Genomic DNA, 25,222 nt, shown 5'->3' with positions numbered 1-25,222 from the left:
TAAAAAATAAATAAATAAATAAATAAATAAATAAATAAATAAATAAATAAAAAGAAAAAAAAAAGAATTGAGTGATGCTCAAAGGAACAAATTTGGAGTCCTCCTATAAGTGATTCCACTGGGGTTTGGGGGGTGTTTTGCAAATATTTAGAGTTGGATTCAATCTCATCGATGTGTAGTGAAATGCAAGTTTTCAAAAAAGAAAATCCATGTCTTAAAATATGTATTTTTGAAAAAACAATGCTCACTATGTATTATTCATTTTAGTGGCTAATTTATCCTCCCGTACCCCTTACGTGAATCCCTAATCCCTCAGTCATACGGTGAGACAAAAATGTACCACTTTCTGAAAAACATCATGATTAGAAGGAAGGATCTTCTCAACACCTTCCCAAAGCCTGGACAGAAATGCTTTTATGGTTTCTGCCCTTAGTGGGCGTGGTTAGCGGCTAGTTCATTCTCTCGCACCAGCTCCATGAGGCCAGAGACCGAAATTTGTTTACCTCTGTACCCAGGACCTGGCTAATAGTACATGCTGATGAGTTAATAAACAAATAGCAAACTACTCCATGTCAGGCACTCATGAGTTCAATCCCTATACAGCGGGCATATCCATAAGCAGCAACACTCTAATGTGGGACAATCCATGCATTAATTTTATTTTGTTTTTAGTATAGACACAGTTAGTCATAAAGCATTAAGATAAATCTAGATCTCCATTCCTAAATGATATGAGAAAAAAGAGGAGATGTTCTGAAGGTCCAGCATCCACAAAAAAAAAAAAAAAAAAAAAAAAAAAAAATCCCAAATCCCAAAAGGCTGTGGTTCAGGGAGTTTCTGGGTTGGTGAACACATAGTAAGGTTGTGGAAGAGCATTGAAGTTCTCAACCCCATTCCCCATCTGGCTATTCCTGAGTTATTTCCTTTTAAAATAAACCAGTAATCTGGTGAGTAAGCAGTTGTCCTGAGTTCTATGAGAACTTCTAGCAAATTAATCAAAACCACAGAGGGGATGGTGGGAACGTCTGATATATAGCTGGTCAGTCAGAAGCACAGGTGACAAGCTGGACTTGAGAGCAGTGTCTGAGGTGGGGTCATCCTTTAGGGCTGAGCCTCTAACCTATGGGATCTGGCGCCGTTTCCAGGTAGCGAGTGTCCAAAGGGAGTTAAATTATAGGACACTCAGCCAGTGTCCACTGAGAACTGGAGAACTGCCTTCTGTGGACAAACTACCACCTATTTGGAGTACAGAAGTGTCCAGAGAATTTATATAGTGTAAAGCTAAACGCTAGAGTTTTCCCTTTACAGCGGGAGAGTGTGCAGACCACAGGACGGGGTTTAGAACCCTGTAGTCAGGACTCGGGCCATTTTAGGAAAACCACTTCCTGCCTATGAACCTTTCTTCTCTTGTGTACTCTTGTGGATCACCATTAGTGTCCTTCTGCCCAGCATCTTGCCCTCCTCTGGTCCCCGATTTCACTCTGTAGAACCATTCGCCATGTGTTTCTGAAAGACTGCACAGCCCCTGCCCCAGCGTCAGTCATAGAGCCCAGCCCTGGCCAATCAGAGCGCTGCATCCCTTGGCCCACAGTGATTGGTTCAGGTATGGGCAGATGACTCAGCCAGGCCAATGAGGCTCCTTCCAGGAATTTTAATGCAGTGAGCAGGCATTAAGGGACTTTTTATTCTGCTGGTTTCTCTGAACTGCTAGATTATACGCCAGGAGTTTGTGGCACCGTCTTTACCATTGTGAGGCAAGATCCCGTCTGTGGATAAAATCAGTGCAAGGAAAGCAGAGGCTTGCAGTGAGGGGATTTTGTTTACAGCACCTGGTAAAACCGAAGCCTCAGGACTGTACGTGTTCTAAGAATATAAACTATTATATTCTTTTGTTATGGTTGGTTTTCTTTTGCTCAAACTAGTTTGAATTAGATTTCTGTAACTTGCAACCACAATTATCCTGATTTACAGATCTGTGAGTTGTGGATATTAATCCCTAATGGTGAAGATCAAGTGGGCTAGCTCTGTACATGCTGATTACATTTTACAAATCTTAATAAATGGAATCGACTTGAAATAGTGCAGAAAACTCATGGGAGTACTTAGGACAGGGACTGAAAGTGTCTGAGCTATGCTGAAGTCACTAATCAAATGAGGAGCTGAGGTCACACCTCGGCCTCCCCTCCAGTGACCAGAGAAGACCTATTAGGATTTTATAAGCGTGTTCAGTATAAATGGATTTCTACATCCTTCCCTCCCACCGGTGGCACTCAGAAATCCTTCATGCAACATGATACAGTTGCGTGTAGCACGAAGCATGTTTAACTGGATAGCTAATGGTACCATAGCCAGAGATGCAACTTACAGTATAGCTTTAAGTGGTTTCCGATGTTCTTAGAATCTCAGCGTTCCCTGCTGTGGCAGAGCATGGCAGTAACTCTTCTGCCCTATTTCAAGATTATTCTTTGATTAAAGGAGAAAAGTGGTGTGAGAGGGCTTTGGAATGAGTAAAGCATTGTCTGTGGGGTTAATTACATCTGTTGGTAAATACATAAAAACACTAGTTCTCCAGTAGAATTAATATTAACACATTTGTAGAGGAGAATGATCAGTCTCTAAGGCTTATTTTTTTTTTATTAAGGTATAATTTACATATATTAAATTCAACCTTAATACGTGAGTCATTTTCTTATGTTTGTACTTAAAGAGGTATCTCATCTTTGGAATATACATGTCCTGAATGTAAAGATTATGTCCTTTAAAAAGTAAAAGCTTTTTTGGGTAACACTCTTGGTAGATTAATAAAAAAAAGCTGCACCTGCTTCCCTTCTCTGTTTTCATAGCATTTCCATAGACGACTGTATAGCTTCTTCTAGAATTTCTATCCCCTCCCTGGAATCTGGGCTGTTCTTGTGACTTGCTTTGGCCAACAGGATGTGGCAGAAGCAATGTTATTCCAGTTCTGAGCTGAGACCAAGAGACTTTGCAACTTTTTTCCCATCTTGGGACTCTACTAGGCACCACTGAAAGCCTCAGAGATCATTAGAGGTGAACCTTCTCAGCTGGGTCTATCATAGGCCAGCAGCTCCCAGCTAACCCAGTAGCTGACCACAGGTGCCTGTGAGCCCAGGTGAGACCCAAAAAGCCACTCAATTTAGCTCAGCCTAATCTACCAATCCATGGGAACCAAAAGACTGCCATTTTAAGCTACCATGTTTTGGGAAATTTTGTTACAGCAAAAAGCTAACTCATACATATTAGGTAGAGGCAACAGGTTGTAATGTGTATCATATCATGTCATTCTCAAGAATAACAATTTGAGTGCCAGCTCTGTCATATATGCTGGTGTGACATTGGATGAGTCATTAAAGGAAGACCAATAATCCAACTTACCTCCGATGGCTGTGAGGATTGACAAGACACAATCATTGCCAGAGTTGGGTGGCATGGGCTGTATTAGAGTTGATGGTCTCCCTTACAAACTTGAGGGTTTACATGGACTATGTAATTATAGATTATTAGTATTACCTAGAGTAGGCATGTAATATTGGTGATGCCATTGGGATAAACTTGCCAAGACCTAGAAATGAAAGATTATCCTCCTGGGGTCCATTGACAAAGTTCAGCCCTGGAGACATTTAGGAAGGAATCGTGGTAGGTGGTAACGTGGACCCCTCTATACATGGACATACAAACCTTCAGGTCCTTGAATCCTGTTGTCTTCAGACACTATGTAGGAGGCAAAGGGGACAAGAGAAGAGCCTGGGGTAAGATTCTGATTCTCTGTGCCCACACATCTTCAGAAGGTAAGGAGCAAGGACCGAGAATTTCCCCAGCAATGCTGAATTGGAGATGTGAAACATTCATCACCATTTTGTAAATAGTCCAACCCCAAAGAACCCTGCCCAGTTAAGAACAGTGCAATAAATTTGCAGGAATTTTAACCCATCCCATCACAAGGCATTGACCTGGCACTAGTGAGTCATCTTGGGGTAGTTGGTGTGCCTCCCTAGAAAAGTAGATGGGCCCAGAGCCTTGAAACCACTTGAGACCTTGAGCTTGGTGCCTGAACTTCCCCAGGTTGATTCTTTTTAATGTTTTCCAGACCAAGCAAATGTAACTGTGAATTCAGAAAAGGCTGTCTGGGTCCGAGGACACCCAGTCACCCCTGGGATCATCACTCATTATTAACATCCAGATGACTGGAGATACAAATGTGGACAGTAGATCGGAGCTTGGGATCCCGAACCAAACTTGTGGCAGGAATTCCAGCTCTGCCACTCAGTAGCAGGGTGCCTTTAGGTCAGTTATTTAACTGCTCTGAGCCTATGACCTCATCTGTAGAATAGGGATAATAATAACAACCACAATAATAATAAGAAGAAGAACACATAACTCCTTGGGTGATAGTGAAGATTAAATTGTCTAATGGGTGAAAACCATGTAGCATCATGCAAGGTGTTAAGGACTCAAAAATGTTAATTATTCTTATATTTATTACATGCTAAGATCCCACTATATTCCAGGTTCCGTGGTAGCAGGTGAAGAAACAGACACAAAATGTAAGGTGGTCCTGTCCTCATCAGGTTCACAGTCTCCAGTGGGGGAGTGTCCGTGATAAAGCAGGGGATGCATAGAGTACATCACAGGTGTCTAGGTGTGCAGTGAGGGAGATAGAGAGATGGGATCAAGTAACACTTGGAGGGTGGATGATCAGACCCACTCTAGCTGAGAGCGGAGTCCTAAGAAGAAGCCAGTCCGGGAGACATGGAGAAAGAGGGATCGAGACAGAGGGAAGAACAGACACAAAGACCCTGAGTCATAGGCGAGCTCAACTTTCGCAAAGGAAAACCACAGGAGCCCCAAACCTTTGGCAAGTTTAGTAAGAGAAGGGCAGACGAGTAGGGGGTGCCAAGAAGGAGGCTGTGGAATTTGTGAGAACATGGATGGACCTGGAGGACATTTTGCTAAGGGAAATAAGCCAGATGTAGAAGGACAAATCCTGCATGATCTCACTTATATAAAAAAGCTAGAATAGTCAAACTCCTAGAAGCAGAGAATGGACTGGCAGTTCTCAGAGGCTGGAGGGGGGTGCAGAATGGGGAGGTGATGGTCAAATGTGACAAAGTTTCAGTTATGCCAGGTAAAATAAATTCTGGAGATCCACCATACAGCGTGGTACTTAGGGTGAACAATAGCGCATTGTATATTTAAAATTTACCAAGAGGGCGTGTTAAGTGTTCTTACCGACATGCACACACACCATAGCAAGCAATAGCAAAAATAATAGTGATGAAGGAGGTGGGAGGGAGCTTTGGGAGAAGGTGGATATGATTATAGTGCGGATGGTGGTCATGGTGTCACAGGTACACGGTTATCCCCAAACTCCTTGAGTTGTGTTCATTAAGTACGTACGACTTTTCACATGTCAGTCATACCTCAATGAGGTGGTGAAAAGAGCAAAAACAGAGGTAGGCAGGGGAGTGTTTGCGGAGGCTCTGGCAAAAATCTAAGAATAAAAACTAAGTCAAAGGGAATCTGTTTTTTTAATGCATGGGTTGAACATCTTCTCTCCACTTGGTATGGACTTTTATTTCACTCAGTCACATTGTACTGGGTTTAAGAGAAGCTAAATACCTTTTGCAAAGCCATATCGTTTTCTGCTCTTTGCCCTTAACTCTGTAGGCTCTCTGGCCCCTGTTCAGCCCTCTGCCTCATCTACCAACAATTCCCACAGGTCTGCCTGGATTTTATGTCAGTTTTGGATCTGTACTTCCCAGCTTCTCTCTCACTTCTTCTGGGTGATTTCATAGTTGAACACTGGAAACCACATGCCACAACCAGGAAGAGTTAGTCTTAGAAATACTAACCCCTTCCTGCCCTCCCCTCCCCCAGCTCCTGTTCTGAAGTTGGTTTCCAGCAACTTCCCACTTATGGATACTATTGGGAACAAAGAAAGATATATTTCGCACATTAATAAAGCCCTTCAAATAGAAGGAGACCATTTCAATATTTCACATAATAAGAATAAAGGAAAGACCTTGGGACATTCATATCACTGTTGGTCAAGCAAAAGATTAATGACATCCATAAGGAATGAAGGTTGACACGTGTGTGTGTGTGCGCGCGCGCACGCAAGCGTGCACCCCATTTGCACGCATAATGGTAATATCATGTGAAGAAAACAGGAACAAACCATGCCCATTTTCTGAACCTCAGTTACTCATTTATAAAAAGGAATTAAAAACCGAATCCCGAATTCTAGCCACGGAGACTTAGAAGCCGTCACTGTGTATGCCCATGTACCTTTTACACCTTTACATACGTTTTTACCTCTATGTAAACCCGACGTGTCAGGTACTCCTACTACTCCCGTGATGAAGATTAAGAGAGTCAAAGTAACTCAGCCACCGTCACAAAGTTAGGAAGTAGCTGAACTGGAATTCAAGCCCAGAGGGTCCTGCCCCGGTTCCTCCGTCTGTAATGTCTGGGAATGGCGTTTGGTGCAGGGGATGGGGTTCATATTTTTGAGAACTTTTCTTCCCATTGCCAAAGACAATTTGAGTTATTCTTGCAGAATGACTTCTGTGGACCCGCTACAATGATTACAGCTCATTTTTGTTTGCTCCTTGCCCTTTCTTATGCTTTATTCAACTGGCAGCCCTTACATGTTGGGTATTAAAAAAAAAAAGAAAAAAGAAAGACAAGAAATGTCATCAGTTGTCTGATGGAGCTTGGTATGTCTCCGTGCAGGTGGATATGGTTGAAGCCAGACAGGATGTTAGAGATTCCTCTAGGTCATGGCTAGGCTTCATAGGAAGAACACAAAGTTTCTTTCTTTTTTTTTTTTTTTTCATCTCAACCATCCTTTTTTTTTTTTTTTTTTTAAAGATTTTATTTATTTATTCGACAGAGATAGAGACAGCCAGCGAGAGAGGGAACACAAGCAGGGGGAGTGGGAGAGGAAGAAGCAGGCTCATAGGGGAAGAGCCTGATGTGGGGCTCGATCCCACAACGCCGGGATCACGCCCTGAGCCGAAGGCAGACGCTTAACCGCTGTGCCACCCAGGCGCCCCCATCTCAACCATCCTAATGGGATGCCGGTCACGGCACTCACAGATCCTAAACTAGGTTCACAACTTCTGCCCTGCCCTTCCCACACCATCGGGATAAACCTGCTTCCTTTGGGCAGCCTGTCTCTCAAATGGTTACTTCAGCTGTGGGGATGCTTTTCACCTTCTGACCTCCAAACACAGCAGAAGCAGTCCAATTGTCTTTCTCTTTCAACTACTTCTGTCTTGCTTTGGGAGACTGGTTTCAATTTTTTTTTTTTCAAAGACTTTATTTATTTATTCGACAGAGATAGAGACAGCCAGCGAGAGAGGGAACACAAGCAGGGGGAGTGGGAGAGGAAGAAGCAGGCTCATAGCAGAAGAGCCTGATGTGGGGCTCGATCCCAGAACGCCGGGATCACGCCCTGAGCCGAAGGCAGGCGCTTAACCGCTGTGCCACCCAGGCGCCCCTGGTTTCATAATGCAGAACTTTATTTCCTTCTGGCTGAGTCCTCATCAGTACAGAGTCATTCTTTGATTCATGATCTCTTTCTGGTTAAAACGTATTTGGTATCTAAACACCGCCCGTCAGTACAAACACTGCTTAAGTCATTTCCGAAAAAAAAAAGAAAGAAAAAAAATATCTCCGGAGGAAGATTCCTGTGAACTTGAGTCGTCTTTCCCATCTCAAAGTTAGATAGTATCAACATATTTTACTCAGTTCGACAAAATACCAAAAATGAGTTCAGAGTTCTAGTGGGGGAAAAAAAAATGTTCTCATAGCCTCCCACACTTTTTCATTGAAGTTCATTAAAAGCGTAAGAAGAGATACAACATTTCAATGACACTAGAAATGAAGAACATAGTTTATTTGATTATGCTTCCATCTTTCCCAGAAAGGACTCCCAGTGGCTTCTAACTGTTCATGCAACACCACGAAATAGGACAGCGAAAGTTAATAGAAAACAAGACAGGATAGTCGATAGAACTTGGCGTAAGGCTAGAATGCACAGCACCATGATCTGCATTCCCGAAAAAGAAGCCAATATTTGACTTTGAGTTTCCTAAGGAAATTTTGACGATTTTTCCATTACTCACAATGCCCGTGAAATAAAAAACAAGCCTGCTTTTCAGGAGGGGTAAAATGTTCTTGGCGCAAAGATCAGATTGGAATGTCTCTCTGAGATCCTTATAAAAGATTCTTGTAAAGAACAAGACTTTTTGTTCGTTTGCTGTTAATAATGAATGTCACTAGGGTTTGAAGTTATCCCACCCATGCATAGTTCTGAAAAAACATTTTTTTTCAGGCATCTGCACAGCATCATCAAGCTTCCCAGCAATCTAGAGATGGGGCTTTGTCCAGAGATAGATTTTGAAATTTCCAAATTCATGGAGTGTATCTTTTAAATAACCGTCTGTATAGAGTTCCTCTTAATTGGTGTTCTGGTGAATACTGAGTTGAGTTCAAGAGCATATCCTGTGGCATTCAAAAAATAGTGTAGCTCCTTTTAACTAGTTGAAATCACACTGCTGTGATTTAATAGACCAATATCCAGGGTTGGGGAGTAGTAGCATCCTTTTGTAGATGCAGAGGGACTTAATAAGGATACATTTCTGACTAGAAGGGTGCCTTCTTCTTTCTGCGGTAAATCTGGGGAACAGGCCTGTATTAACTTCAGAGTTGAGAAATCAGTGATCGAGTCCCCCAGTTCCACTCTGTATGGAGAGAATAAAATAGTAATTAGCTTACAACTCAATAAGGCAGATGTTATCTCGATACCAGACTCAGTCAAAATAGAATTTTAAGCCTTCAAAAGACAGCTGGGTCTGATGAGCTGCTATTAAAAGTTTCAGTTGAGGTAGTTCAATCAGTAACTAGTTTGGTATCTGTTCTTGATGGCGTTGAGAAAAGACATGGCTGGAAAGAATGCGAGATAGGTTGAAGTCATAAAAAGAATGATCTGAAGAACGATTTTAGGCTGCAGGTAAGAGAAGGTATAGGGACCTACCTGTGTGAAGGTTGTCTTTGTCTTTTCTCTGAAGTAGGAGGTGAGGTTCTCCACAGAGCTGACTGCTGAACACCGAGGGGATAAGATGGTACCAGGACTTGGGTGGTGTGGGGATATAGTTGAAAAGTGAGAGATATTTCTTAATGAGATTAAATAAGGGAAGCTGGATCATAGTGGTTACCCTCTTCACCAAATTGTGATGTTCACAATCAGAAAATTTTAATGCCCACTGTGATCCAAGTTTAAGGACTCATTAGGGTCTAAAGGGATTGCAAAGAAATGATGCAATCTACAGGGCATTAACGGACAGGTTGGGAAATTCTGAACAAATGGTGAAACTAGGAGGGAAGGCACATGATAATAGAGGAGATAAGAAGCTCGAGGACAATGGTGAGGTACCTAGAGATTGAACAACCAGTGACGATGAATGGGTGGTGTGACAAGAGGTTTCAAATAAGAAGCTGTACTCAAAATTGGTGAGCCACCTCAAAAAATTCAAATGCGTTAATACTGATGAAAGTTTACTGTATGTAAAACTATATGCATTATAAAACTATATGCATTACAGATTATTATTCATTATGATGGTATTTGAAATGAAGATGATGTAGATAATAGTGGCGATGGATAATGATGATGATGGTGGTGATAGTGATGCTGGTGGTAATGGTGGTGATGGTCAGGTGGTGGTGATGATGATGATGGCTGTGACAATGGTGGTGGTGGTGATGATGGTGGTGGTGATGATGATGATGGTGGCAGTGATGATGATGATGATGGCTGTGTTGATGGTGGTGGTGATGATGATGGTGGTGGTGATGATGATGGCGGTGATGATGACGATGGCTGTGATGATGGTGGTGGTGATGATGATGGTGATGATGGTGGCAATGATGATGATGGTGGTGGTGGTGGTGATGATGGTGGCGGCAGTGATGATGATGATGGTGGCAGTAACTGTTATATTTCTGGTATGAGTAAGTTCTTCTTGGTGACTAAGAGAAGAGAAATTTCCCTCAACTGTTTTTTTTGCCTCCATTTTTTAACATGTTTTTCCCTCTTCCTGGATTCCTCTTGTTCATTCCTGCCTTATTGTGGTGGATGGCTTTCCATCCATCTTCTTCTCTCCATCTTTACTGTCATTTCTGGGTCTAATGGACCATAGTTTCTCACTTAAACTACGACCACAACTTCCCAACAGATCTCTCTGCTTCTAATCTTGATTTTTTTTTCTTTCACCTTTATCTACCTCCACCCCCAAATTTGTTCTCCACTTGGCAGCCAGAATGATCATGCAAGAGTATAAATCATATTTTGTTACTTGGTGGCCTAAATCCCTTCATCTACAAAAACAAAACAAAACAAAACAACAACAACAACAAACACCCAAAGCTAACTGCTTAGCATACCCTACAAAACCCTTCATGATGTGACCTACTTCTGTCTGCAACCTCGTTTTATGCCACTCTGCCCTTGACTGCTAAGCTCTAGTGGTCAATGCATAGAACACCACACTGTTACCTCTTCAATTTCTGAACAATCCAAGCGTTTATCAGCTCAGGGACCTTTCAAAATAGCGACTTTGTTCTTTCTACTGCTATAACACACTCATATATAGATATATAAATATAACTATATAAATGTTATGTAATTATATATTATGCATATAATGAATGAGCAAAGTGACAAAGGGAAATAAACACTCTTTTCTGTATCAACAACATGTTTCATAGCCATCTCTATTATTGTGTTTATGACAGATTATAATTTTGTGTTTTTATATCTGTCTCTCCACTAGAATATTAGCTTCTTCAGGGCTGGGACCATGCCTGATTTATTTCCATTTCTTCAGAACTGAGGACAGTGTCAGGCAAATAGTATGTATCTACGAATACCTGAAAAATAAAGAGTGAAAGCCGCTGTAGTTGTGGGATCAATGGCCCATGAGATCAGGGTGTCACATGAAGGATCAACTGCGTCACTGTTAAGGGTGCTACCAAGCAACAAGGCAGCTTGGAGTGGGGGCGACGTAATATGGAAATGAACTTTTATTATTGAGTTGATGAATCCGTTTGTATTTACCCCAAATGCAAATATCCTCCGTCTTCCCTGAAAATATCTCATGTATCCTCTTCAGTCTGTTTGAAACTCTCCTTTCCATAGTTTCTCTCTGAGACCAAGGGACAGGCAGAGGAATGACATTTTCTCTACCAGGATCAATTTGAAGTTCTCAGCAGGAGCTCACATTAATCACCTTCTTAGAGGCTCTCTCTTTCTGCTGCTCAGAAAGACTATTGTCAGAGGCAAAGGGGCCAGGAACTTCATTGATTCCTTTCCCACAGTATATGAATAGGTCCCCTTTATCTAACTAAACAGGTGTATTGTCAAATATCCCTGTATTCAAACCCTAGTACTTTGAGCAGCATGTGGTTCCCTTGACCCAGGACAACAAAAGCATGCAAATCTTGTCTCCAAGCTGATGGAGATAAAGCCAAGGTCACACATTCATTCCCCCATATGGGCCAATTAGCTTTCCTCTATTCACTGGACCAAAGGAGTCCCCATAGTTGAATATCTACTATGGGAAAAGCCTTGTGATAATCACAGAGAATGAAGAGATGAATGGCATCATCTTTTCTTTGGAAAATGTAACAATACATTGGCATGGCAGAGAAATGAATAAACCATCATAGTAAAAAGCATTAAGGGCTCTGATAGAAGATACACAAGGGGATTTGAAATGAAATGAAGAAAGAGGGAGATTAGTGTTGGAGAAGTTTCTTAAGGAGAATTAACATTTGTGCTGGGTCCACATGAGTGACGGTCCTCCAGGAAAGTAGCATAAGAAGAACCTGCAGGGAAAGGGAATGTGTTCTATGCTGTGAATGTGGACAAGGACTTGACCCTGGAGCAGTAGGGAAGCTGATAAGTGGGGCAAAAGGTACCGAAGGTAAGCCTTGTCCATCTACCACCCTTCAGGGACTGATATACGTCCAGTACCAGAGAGAGAAAGGAGGAGTGAAATTTTATTTTTCAAAACTGAGCCACCACCCCCTAGCTCATTACCTATTCTCAGTACAGCTTATTACTATAGAGAATAGAAGTGGGGAGAACGGTTGAACTGGAAGTGAATGATCAAGGACCCTTTGTCAAGAGTCAGCCTAGGATAGCATACCATCCCCTCCCTTGTACCCTTCACCTGACTCGTGATCTGGTAGACAGAAGCTAGAGAAGCAATCTCTAAGACTGAAAAATCTCTCTGGGACTGGAGGGGTCCGGGCATCTGATTGTCTATGTGATGTCAATCTCGTTTTTGGATTTTTAGAGGTTTACCATCAGAATAACTTCAAACAGATCGTCTGTAGCTATGCAGTCTGATTGCCACCAATGGGAATACAAGTGGGGCATAAGTATAAAATACACCATGAATTTTGAAGATTTAGGAGAAACAATGTAAAATATCTCAGTAGTTGTAATATTGATTTCGCACTGAAATGGCAGAATATTGGATAACTGGGTCAAGCAAAATAATAGTAAAAGTAGTTTTTCCTACCTAAACTTTATATTCATAAATGTGCCTTCTAGGAAAATTTAAATTACCTGTGCGGCTTGCATTATATTTCTGCCGGATAGCACTATCTATGGGATTAAAGATGTGTTGCTTTGAGCCACTAAATGTGTGGTAATCTGTTACAGTAGCAATAGGAAATCAACACTTGATCCCTTTCTACAATGTGGCAATGACAATCCTCCATCACATGTGGGATCCATGGTTCCTTCCGTTGAGCGTAGGCAGACTTCCGAGACCGCCTTGACCAATGGAATGACACTGCATGTCTTGCTCCCTCCCTCCAAGAGGCTGGGACTCAGCCGTGTTACAGGGCGCCCCCCATATGATAGCCAGGATCTGCCACCAGATGGATAAGTAAAGGAGCCAACAGATGATTCCAGGCCCTGGCCTGAGAGTTTTCCAGGTGAGGCTCTACATAACATGGTGTAAAGACAAGCCATCCCCAATGTGCCCCGTCTGAATTCCTCTGTCTTGTTACCTTTCTTTTCAGTGCATGAACGGTGCATGGTTTATAATGTCTTAAAACCATTGGTAAGCAATCACTGTAGCATCAAAGAAAATAATCTAAAGTAAATTGTCCACAATTTAAGTGTCCGGAAAACTGAAATGTTAACTCCCTTTCAGAATCAAGGGTCCTAGATAATTCTGACACTATGTGTTTCTTTGTAAAACAATCATTTCTGTCTTTGGGTTTCCTCTGGATGTCTACTAATGTCCTGGGGGAATTAGATGCGTGTGGTCTCTCCCCCTCTCCGCAAGGCCAGTCACCGTGGCCTGTCATTTCTTTCTCTGCTTCTCCATCCAAACCAGCATTGACTTAGTTCAGGCTGTTAACGCTGTTCACTTAGACTAGCACATTCACTTTCGTCCTATTCAGGCTCCCCAAAGCCCCGGAAAGCAGAGTCTGCAGTGTTCGCTGCAGGTGGCTTAGGGAGGGGAGCGATTCATTGAAAGTTCAAGAGGGAAGCAGAGAAGCCAGTAGAAGAGGGCACTGTGGAGCTGGTCATTGCTATGGGCAACTGGGGCTAGGTCCAGCTGGAACGTTCCAAGGAGGGAATTAGAGCACAACGAGGAATTATCCACCCAGGGGAGAGAAGGGGGAGTATTTATGCTCTGGCTTGCATCTTCCCTGGGGTATTAGTTCCCACAGACTCCCAGGGTGGGCACGCTCGAATGCCAGGCTGGCTGCTGCCGGCTTCCCGGCTTTGGCGACACAACAGCTGTAGAGCAGAAAACAAGGGATGTCATAGAGTCAGGTTGCACCTGCACACAGCAAAGCCTCAAGTACCACGTGGGCTGAGACGTGTCAGGTGGGGCACGAGAGACATCCGATGGTGCCTCCTTGTTTCTACCCGGACTATCGCCACTCTGATAGTTTCTCATACAGTTTCCATGACGATCTTAACATTCCTAGTTATATTACTCTTCAGATTAAAAAGTTGTGCCAACTCCTCATTGCTTTGTGGCATACCATCGTGGGCAACTGTTTGCCTGACCATCATCCTTTCCCTCTTATGATATTTTATAGCTCTGTGGAAGTATAAATGACATACATTAACTGCACATATTTAAAGCATAAACTTTGACATATTTCAACACAGAAATATACCCTAAAAATAGTCAAGAGAGTGGATATATCCATCATCTCAAAAGTTTCCTCTTGCCCTTTTGCAATTCCTTATCTCTACTCCCCCTCCCATAAGCAAGCAACCACTGATCTATCACTAGAGATGAGTTTGCGTCTTCTAGAAAGTTTTACAAGTGTGATCAAATGGCATGTTATGAATTTTTTTTGCGGGGGGAGGTCTGGCTGCTTTCTTGCTTGATATAGTTTTCCTTTAGGAATTCCTACTTCTCAATCCATGCCATTTAGGTAGGACTGCTCACACTTCCAGGATGCAGGGATAAGAATATGATCTAGGATGGCCTACGAGAATACCATAGTCCCTGGGCTCCACTGATTGGCTGAAGAACAGGCATGTGCCCTAATTGGGGCTACAGATTAAATCTAACAAATCATGGATCCACATCATGGATAAAGAGGTGTTTGTTTCCGACGGAATTCTTCAATTGGGAGAATGTAAGCTCGGGGCTGCAGATGAACGTACTTTCACCTCTGGGAGAGAGGCTGTCTGAAAATGAAAACAAATTGGAAGAAACTAAAGCAAGATACATAGGGAGATAGATTCCTTTTTTTTTTTTAAGATTTTATTTATTTATTTATTTGAGAGAGAGAAAGAGTGAGAGAGCACTAGCAGATGGAGCAGCATAGGGAGAAGGAGAAACAGGTTCCCTGCTGAGCAGGGAGTCTCATATGGGGCTTGATCCCAGGACCTTGGGATCATGACCTCAGCCAAAGGCAGACATTATACCAACGGAGCCACCCAGGTGCTCCGGGAGACAGATTCCTGATGACATCATTTGAACACCTAGATCCAGCCATGCCTAAATCCCGATATTTTGGACTTTTCAGTTATATGTGCCATTATAATTTTTTTAAATGCTTAAACCACTTCTAATTGTACTTCAGACAAAAGTACCTAACAAATACACATCATAATCTGACCCCCTCCTTCCTTTGCCTACTTACCTCTTACCAGTTCCCACCATGCAGTTTATCATTTGATTTGTATCAAAATCTTTACCTGTTTTGAAACACACCAGGCAATTTTATGCCTCTCTTTCTTTGTACATACATTTTTGTTTCCTTACATGATTTTATCTTTCCCACCAGAAATTTATTTCTGGTAGAGGGAAAAAAAATGTGTCTTTGTGGATATTTAAATCTAGTTGTTTAATATATCATTCATTTAAATAATACACCTGAGTGCCTCCTTTGTCCCAGGCACTATGCCAGGTGGTAGAAATCCATGTTGGACAAACCTGACTTTCTCTGCCTCAGGGAAAGTATATTCAATCAAGGAAAATACTCAAATATCCCTGATTATCTTTTCCATAATAGATTTAGTTTCGTCCCAGAAAGCAATACATGAACGCATGAATGAATTTAAAAATCAAATGACCAAGTGAAATTAAGTAAGATATTTTGGAAATAAATCCTCATAATTTGTAATTTATTTCAGGAAGGGAGATTAATTTCAGATTCCTGTAGATGTACCAGAAAGTTGGGATATGTGGTTTGCATCTCAGCCTCTTACCCTATGAACTCAAGGTCCCTTTGCCTGCTGTGCTACATTTTGTCTTTCTGTGAAATCTGGCTGGAAATTACTATTAAAATCCTATCAGGATTGTGTGACATAAATCACCACTCCTTTAAGACCGCTTTGGGGGGAGGGTTGTATTTATTTTATTTATTTGTTCGACAATTATTGTGGTTAATATCAGAGAATCGGATCAACCATGGGAAGATGAGACAAATTCCCCCCTAATGACGGAAATAGAACTATTCCTTGTTAGAGCTACAATCCTGATTGAATCAGCTATTGATTGTCTGGCATATAACTCGGAACAGTTGATCCAATTGTAGACATTCTCTATAAGGCTCGATGATTCTCTCACGTCAGATTTCTCCCAAATCCTGAACTCTTGAAAACCCAGACACAGAAGCCTGCCGGTAAGCCTTTGGCTGAAAGACTAACATGGTATTTAAAAAGTAAAAGACTTTGGTCTCCTTTGTCCAACAAAGTTCAAATTTCCCCTCCAGCAATAAACACCTTATCTGAGAAGTATGCAGTATGGGCTAAAATCTTCAACCATGAAATTGTATGACTCTGCCTTGACCTCTGGTTTCTCTAGTGGATCTCACGCATGGCATGCAAACAGCAGCTCTGGGCTGTTTCTCTGATCTGACTGGTGAATTGTGTAAATCTTGAGGAATGCAGACTTCTACACAAAGACATGCAGGTAACAGGGACATCTTTATCTGTCCTCACTTACCCAGAGCACGACTGAGCAGCCCCAGGGGCTCATGCTGCATGATGTATATGTCTGACCACCTTTCTGCCCATGCCTCCAGTGGGCAAGAAACAGACAGGCTCCCTCTGGTTGGGAAAGCCCGGGCCTCACTGTAGTGATGGGTAGTGGCAGGTAAAATGCTGTGTCTGAGCACTCACTGTAAGATGGTTATCAGTCAGCCTCTGAAATATATAGCATGAAGGCTTGGTACTCAAAGTGGGGTCCATGGATGAGCAGTATCCGAATTATCTGGAGTTTATCAGAGATGCTGAATTGCAGGCCCCATCACAGAACTAATGAATCAGAATCTTCATTTTAACCAGCCCCCGGGTGACTCTCATGCCCATTAATGTCTGAGAGGTATGGTGCAGTGGAGTGCTGTTATTCCCATCCCAGATCTTCTAATCCTAGATCTGATGACAATATGCTGAAGTCACTCCCTTTGGGGATGCACCCTTCTCCAGCCTTGTGCCCAGGGGTGAGAGGATCAGTGTGTTCCACTCTCTGACCTCAGTGATTAGTTCAGGGATGAACGTGAGATTAATTGGGAACAGAGGCATTCAGGCCCATGATAATTTTTGAACTGTTGGAAGATAAGATATTATTTCACTTTTGTACTCGGACTTGGAAGGATGCAAGCCTGGAGCTGTCAAGGGGCACCTTGCAGATGCTGATGATGAATCTGCAATCAGAAGTCAGAGCCAAGACATGGGTAAAAATAAACCTTCATGCTATCATTTGAGCCCCTGGATCAAGTATTGCCTGAAGCCCACCTCCATAGTGTTAGTAGCACAGAACAAATTCCTCTAAGGTTTTTGTTACTGTTATGTGTGTGTGTGTGTGTGCGTGTGTGTGTGTATAGTGTGTATAGATAATATATAGCTATAAAGACAGATTTATTTGAAGGAACTGGCTCACATGATTGTGGGGGCTGGCAAGTCTGAAATCTATAGTGTAAGCTGGCAGCCTGGACATCCAGGTAAAAGTTGATGTTGCAGTCTTGGGTCTGAAGGCAGGAAGCTAAGGCAGAATGTCTACATTGCAGCCTAGAGGGAGCATTCCTTCTCTTTCAGGAAACCCAGTCTTTGCTCATAGCCTTCAGCTGATTATATCAGACCCACCCACATTATGGAGGGTAATCTGCCTTAAAGTCAACTGAATGTTAATCACATCTAAAACTATATCTTTACGTGGGGCACTGGGTGGCTTAGTTGGTTAAGCATCCGACTCTTGGTTTTGGCTCAGGTCATGATCTCAGGGTTGTGAGATTGAGTCCTGTGTTGGGCACTCCACACTCAATGTGGAGTCTGCTTGAGATTCTTTCCCCTCCTCCTTCTTCCCCCTCCTCTGCTTCTCCCCTGACTCATGCACGCTCTCTCTCTCTCTTAAATAAATAAATAAATAAATAGATAGATAAATAAATAAATAAAATCTTTAAAAAATATCTTTACAGCCACGTCTAGACTGGTGTTTGCCCAGACAACTGGTTACTGTAAGCTAGCCAAGTTGACACACAAAATTAGCCATCACAGTTGTGTTTTTCTGAACCTTACAACTGAAAGAGATAGTAGACGGCAGGGCTGAAAATCTGGGGAAGACTCTTGCATTCAACTGAAATACATACCTGGATCCTGCCTTTCTGCTTTCTTTAAAAGAGTTGACTTTGTTCAAGAGAATCAGCAAGGCAATTTAAACCCCATTTTGTTTCATGGAATCAAAAGAGCTAAGGATTGGAAGGACCTTAAGGTCTAACCAGAGTTTCTAAATGTCAAGTATTTGCCTAGCACTAGAAGGATTGTTTTTCTCCATAGTAATGATCCCCACTGTACAACATTCATGCCTATATGCACTATATTTTCCTTTAAGTCAATGTGACTTCTCGATAATATAATTTATTGATGAATGTAGTCTTTATGTTATTGCCACAAATATAAATCCCACATCAGTTACCTTAAATATATAAATATATACATACAGAAATACAGTGAGAACAAAATAATGTTTTAAAAGTCTTGCAAGATACTATTACCTGGGAAAGANNCATCTAAGCATTTCTTTCCTTTTTAAGAAAGAGATACATGGGGCTCCTGGGTGCCTCAGTCTGTTAAGTGTCTGCCTTCGGTTCAAGTTATGATCCCAGGGTCCTGGGGTTGAGCCCTGCATCAGGCTCCCTGCTCAACAGGGAGTCTTCTTCTCCTTCTCCCCCTGCTTGTGCTCCTGCTTGTGCTCTGTCTCTCAAATAAATAAATAAATCTTAAAAAAAAAAGAAAGGGATATAAAGCAAGTATTATTTATTAAAGACACATGAGATGTTCTCCTTGCCAGAATTTAAGAAAAAAAAAAAAAAAAAACGAACAAAGGAAACAGGAGACAAACCCCGAAATAGACTCTTAACTATAGAGAACAAACTGGTGGTTACCAGACAGGAGGTGGGGGTGGGTGGGTGAAACAGGTGATGGGGATTAAGAGTACATTTATTGTGATGAGCACTGAGTCACGTATAGAATCGTTGAATCACTCTATTGTACACCTGAAACTAATATAACATTGTGTGTTAGTTATACTTGAATAAAATAGGCAAGAATTTTCCATTAAAAAACTGGAATAATGAGGGGCGCCTGGGTGGCACAGTCGTTAAGTGTCTGCCTTCGGCCCAGGGCGTGATCCCAGAGTTCTGGGATCAAGCCCCACATCAGGCTCCTCCGCTGGGAGCCTGCTTCTTCCTCTCCCACTCCCCCTGCTTGTGTTCCCTCTCTCGCTGGCTGTCTCTCTCTGTCAAATAAATAAATAAAATCTAAAAAAAAAAAAACAAAACTGGAATAATGGACAAGAAATTGAAAAACAATAGTCTCTACACTGCTTCATCAGATGTTTCTTAATGGCACATCTGTGTAACATCTACCATTGCCCACTGAGGCCTGCGCCCTGTCCTTCGGGAGACATTAATTCTGGTCTAATGCCAATTGTGTGATTTCCAGCTACTGGAACCTGAGGGCAGTACCCAGGCTTCACCTGAGCTTTTCCTGGGATGAGAAAGCCATCACCTACCAAGACAGATTGTGCCACTGGATGGGGATGTAAATTAGAAAACTGAGCCCTGTAGTTTCTACCAACTGATGATCATAATGCCACCTCCTGGGGACCCAGAAACCCTGACCCTGGCCTCCCGAATTCCACATGCCAGCCTTCCAGGGAGCTGAAGAGAGCTTCTATGGGGACTAGACTCATCTTTCTTTGTATCTTCTATGTACAAGAACCATGAGTCAAGCCCCAAACCTGGCTTCAAGACCCAAACCATGGCAAGGAAACGATGCTTTGGGGACAGTGGAATGACATTTAAATTCAGGATGGGGAGCACCTGTGTGGCTCAGTCGGTTGAGTGACCAACTCTTGGCTTTTGCTCATGTCACAATCTCAGGGTCGTGTGATAGAGCCCCACGTCAGGCTCTATGCTCAGTGCGGAGTCTCCTTGAGAGTCTCTCCTTCTAAAAAAAAATTTTTTTTTAATTAAAAAAAAAAAAAGAGAGTCTCTCCTTCTCCTGTTGTCCCTCCTCCCGCTCACTCTCTCTCCCTCTCTTAAAAAATAAAATCTTAAATTCAGGATGGATATGCCCATCTGATTAACCTTCACTTACACCACTCTCTGCGTCATAATGCTCCAGCCACACTGGCTTTTTCTCTATTTGTCTTTGTACAATGCCAACCTGGCCCTGCTGTGGGATATCTCCACTGTCTGCTCCTACTGCCCGGAAAGATACTTTTCAATTATTTCACATAATTTTCAATTATTTCACATAATTTCCTTCTTATTGGTTAAATTCCATTTCCAATGTCATTTCTTTGGAGAGGCTTTCTTTGAATAACCAAAATCAAGACTTTCGATCCCTCAAGGCTTTCTACCCAATCGGCCTGATTTATTTGCTTCATAACACATACCTCTCCCAAATAATCTTGTTGGTTTACTTGGTTTTATCTAAAATGCCAGCTACACGATGGTGGGGGGAACTCACTGCTGTCTTTCTAACCCTTAGAAAAATGTTGGGAACTCAGTATCCATTTAGTAAGTATTTTGTTCAGTGAACAAATGAGATCAAGGTGTAGCATGGCTGTTTTCAAATTTGAAAAACGTATTCCCTTAGCCATTTACCTAGGCATCTGTACACTCATTAATTCATTGTACTTTTTAAATTGGAAGTGATACGTACTCCATTCTTGAGTACTGCAAACTGTCTTTCCACTCTCTCCTGAATTCACTCCAGTTTGTTCCTTTCACTTTTCTTGTGCTTTGGGCAAAACTGAATCTTTCTACGTGTGGTCTGATCCCCTTGGAGGACTCGGATAGCCTTCTTTATTCTGGGTGCTTTACTTCTATTAATAGAGTCTACAACCACATGAGGTTTTTTGGCAGCATTATTATTCTTGAAATAATTATAAGCTTAATGCAAAAAAAAAAGAGGTTGCGTTAATAAATGTATGTTTCTGCTAAGCCACATGTCCTTGGGCAGCTGGCTTTTTAATACAAATTCAGAGCCTTGCATTCATCCTTGTTAAGCTTCATCACATCCTCTGACAGGTGTCTGTGTCATCCTTGTGTCTCCCAATCTGTGACTTTATTTGGGTTCCGGCAGGCTGTGTAAGAGGTGATTTGCAGAGTTGCTTCACTGCAAGGAAAGGTTGAGTGACAACTGAACATATCGAGGTTCCCCTTCTCCACCAGATCCAGTGTGGACCTGACCCAGGCAAGGGGAAATGAAGTACCCTGGAAATATACATATTTTTAAAAAATCACAGTAAAGTGGTGCTTGGGAGGCTCAGTTGGTTAAACCTCTGATTCTTGACTTCGGCTCAGGCCATGATCTCAGGGTCATGAGATCCAGTGTCGCATGGGGCTCTGTGCTCAGCAGGGAGTCTGCTTCTCCCTCCCTCTCCATCTCCCTCTGCCCTCCTTTTTCTCTCTCTCAAATAAATCAATCTTGGAAAAAAATCACAGTAAAAATAAACATTCACCATTCAGTTACTGTGCAACAAATCACACCAAAACATAGTTACATAGGATGCCTGGGTGGCTCAGTCAGTTAAGCATCTGCCTTCTGCTCAGGTCATGATCCCGGAGTCCTGGGATCAAGCCCCACATTGGGCTCCCTGCTCAGTGGGGAGTCAGCTTCTCTCTCTGACCCTCTTCCCTCTCATGCTCTCTCTCTCTCTCATTCACTCTCCCTCCCAAATAAATAAAATATTTTAAAAAATGCTTTAAAAATAAATAAGTAAAATCTTTAAAAATAAATAAAACAGGAAACAGTCATCAAAACAAAGAGGCAACCCACAGAATGGGAGAAGATATTTGCAAATGAAACTACAGATAAAAGGCTGGTATCCAAGATCTATAAAGACCTTCTCAAACTCAATACACGAGAAACAAATAATCAAATCAAAAAATGGGAAGAAGATATGAACAGACACTTTTCCAATGAAGACATATGAATGGCTAACAGACACATGAAAAAATGTTCAAAATCATTAGCCATCAGGGAAATTCAAATCAAAACCACATTGAGATACCACCTTACGCCAGTTAGAATGGCAAAAATTGACAAGGCAAGAAACAACAAATGTTGGAAAGGATGTGGAGAAAGGGGATCCCTCTTACACTCTTGGTGAGAATGCAAGCTGGTATAGTCACTTTGGAAAACAGTGTGGAGCTCCCTCAAAAGTTAAAAATAGAGTTACCCTATGACCCAGCAATTGCACTGCTGGGTATTTACCCCAAATACATATGTAGTGAAGAGAAGGGCCATATGCACCCCAATGTTCATAGCAGCATTGTCCACAATAACTAAACTGTGGAAGGAGCTGAGATGCCCTTCAACAGATGAATGGATAAAGAAGATGTGGTCCATATATACAATGGAATATTACTCAGCCATCAGAAAGAATCATTACCCAACATTTGCAGCAACATGGATGGGACTGGAGGAGATTATGCTAAGTGAAATAAGTCAAGCAGAAAAAGACAATTATCATATGGTTTCACTCATTTATGGAACATAAGAAATAGCAGGAAGATCGGTAAGAGAAGGAAGGGAAGAATGAAGGGGAGGTAAACAGAAGGGGGAATGAACCATGAAAGACTATGGACTCTGGGAAACAAACTGAGGGTTTCAGAAGGGGAGGGAGGTGGGAGGTGGGGCTAGCCCTGTGAAGGGTATTAGGGAGGGCACATATTACATGGAGCACTGGGTGTTATATGCAAACAATGAATCATGGAACACTACATCAAAAACTAAGAATGTACTGTATGGTGACTAACATAACATAATAAAGTAATTTTAAAAAGAAAAAAGAAAAAGAAAAACAAAAGAAAAAACAAAACATAGTTGCATAAAACAACGCATTATTTCCCACAGTTCTGTGATTGGATGTTTCCTCTGCTTCGTGTGGTGTTGATTTGGGCACCACAGCAGAGCTAGAAGTTCCAAAATGGCTTTACTGATATGGTGAGCAGTTGGCGTTGGATGTTGTCTGGGAGGTCAGCTGAGTTCCAGACGGAGGCCCCTGTTCTGTAACTTGTGTGCCTCTGCACTTGGCTGCTTGGGTACCAAGGTCATTGCAGGTATGTGTGAAGGCTGTAAACCTCTTCAGCTCCAGTCTTGCAAATTGCACAGTGCTGTCCCACCAGGCCCTGTTGCTTAATTTATATTTATTTATCTATTTATTAAAAAGAAGCTTATTTTATACTCTGCCTTTTTTCATTTAAAAATTTTGTCATGAGCATCATTCACTCTATGCCATCAAACAGTCAACCATTACATTATTTTAATGCCCTGTACCATAATTTACACATCCCCTGATGTTGGACATTTAGATTGCTTCTGATTTGTCACTGCGACAAATATCCTTCAAGATCACATTGCAAAAGGGCATGTGGAATGGGAGGCATTGCCTTGGCAGTCCTTAGAAGACAAATCCAGCATGGTCTGGCCTGGGGCCACAATATATGTTCCTCTGGCATGCAAACTATAGTCATTTCCTCCCAGGGCTGCTAACACTCCCATCCTGTTATGGCATTGGGCTCAAGGTTCAAAATCTTGTTTTCCAAATCTAAGTGAGGATCCTTGGGTGCAGTTCCTCAGATGGGGAGGCCTGTGAGCCAAAAAGACAATCCATCTGCCTCCACATGCTCAACAGAAAGTAGACACAGGATGGAGTGACCCAGGAGGCTGGTGGTAGTCGCTGGTCCATAGTAATTCTGAAATCCAGTGCATACGTTGCCAATTCTCCCCTCTCTGCAGTCAGAGAGTGAGTATTGATTAGGGCCCATTGTTCCTTTGGGGGTTCTTTCTCAGTAGCTTTTGGCTCTGCTGTCCTGACTCTGGCATTTGCCTTCTGAGTGTTTTTGTTTGTTTCCTGTTCCATTAGGAATGGCTTATATTTATAGCTGGTACTGAGTTGGCTCCTTATGCTCACCCTTAAGTCATAGAAATTTGGGGGTGCACAGGTCTTTTTCATTTTGAAATGTCTCCATCTCTTTGTTTTAATTCAGAATTTTTTAACTGAAGTATATGACACACAATGTTGCATTAGTTTCATGTATACCAGATAGCCAGGCAGCAACTCTGTACATTGTGCTGTGCTCACCACAAGGGGAGCTATATGGTCTGTCCCCACACGGTGCACATCGTTACAAAGCATTGACTCTATTTCCTATGCTGTACCTTTCATACCTCCTGCTCCCCTTTGTCCATTTTTGCCAGTCCATCTCTGTCTCTTTTAGTTCAAGCTCGTGTCACTCCCATTTGTACGATTTTCTTTACAACTTGGTTCCTATGAATCTTGTTGGGGTTCACATTACTAAACAAAAAACACACCCGCAGATCTCTGCAGAAAAGATGTCTCTCTTCTTTGGGGTGTAGCCAAGATCCTATAGCACAACACTCTTGACTTTCTTTGAAGTTCTTTTGTCTAGGGATGAGGTCTAGGAGATTTGTCTTTACATTTTTCTGAAGCCATAACAAAGAATGTTAACAGCCATGCCCTTTACTTGATCTTGACCTGAGGCTATGTTTTAGTGGCGATGCCCTGGATTTGATCTTTCTTTCAAGTTTTTATTTACTCTGAGACCCTTTTTTACTCCTTAGAGAAGCTGAGCGATAGAAACAATTTTATTTTCTGAGCCAGCAAGTTGAAAATATTTTCTCTAATTTCTGCTTGAGTATTGAACATTTCCTTCTTTAGACCATCCTTCTTTCCCCCATTTATTACAGGCAGCTAAAAAAACCCCAAGCCATGTGGTACTTTCAACATTATTCTGGAAATCTCTTTAGTCAGATCTATTAGTGTATTAGGCACGCTTTTTATCTGTCACCTTACTGTGGGTAAAGTGTTGCCCAATGAAGTGCCATTACATAACACGGGTCCCCTTTTCTCAAACCTCCAATAACAATTTGCTCACTGCTTTTCCAGCCTCATTAATGGTCTCCTTGCTGCTCTTCAGCCTGTGCTGTCTCCCAAGGCCACAGCTGATCACACATGCTGATGACACGTTTTTGTTACACAGGATACAACATCTGGTTCTAATTTCTGTTTTTATTATCTCTTGCTGTGTAAACTCCACCCAAAATTTTATGACTTAAACCAACAATTCGTTATTCTCATGACCTCATGGGTTTGCTGGTGGC

The sequence above is a fragment of the Ursus maritimus genome, unplaced genomic scaffold (genome assembly GCF_017311325.1).
Source record: "Ursus maritimus isolate PB19 unplaced genomic scaffold, ASM1731132v1 scaffold_2, whole genome shotgun sequence".
Lineage (NCBI taxonomy): Eukaryota > Metazoa > Chordata > Mammalia > Carnivora > Ursidae > Ursus > Ursus maritimus.
Note: the sequence above shows the minus strand (reverse complement) of the source record.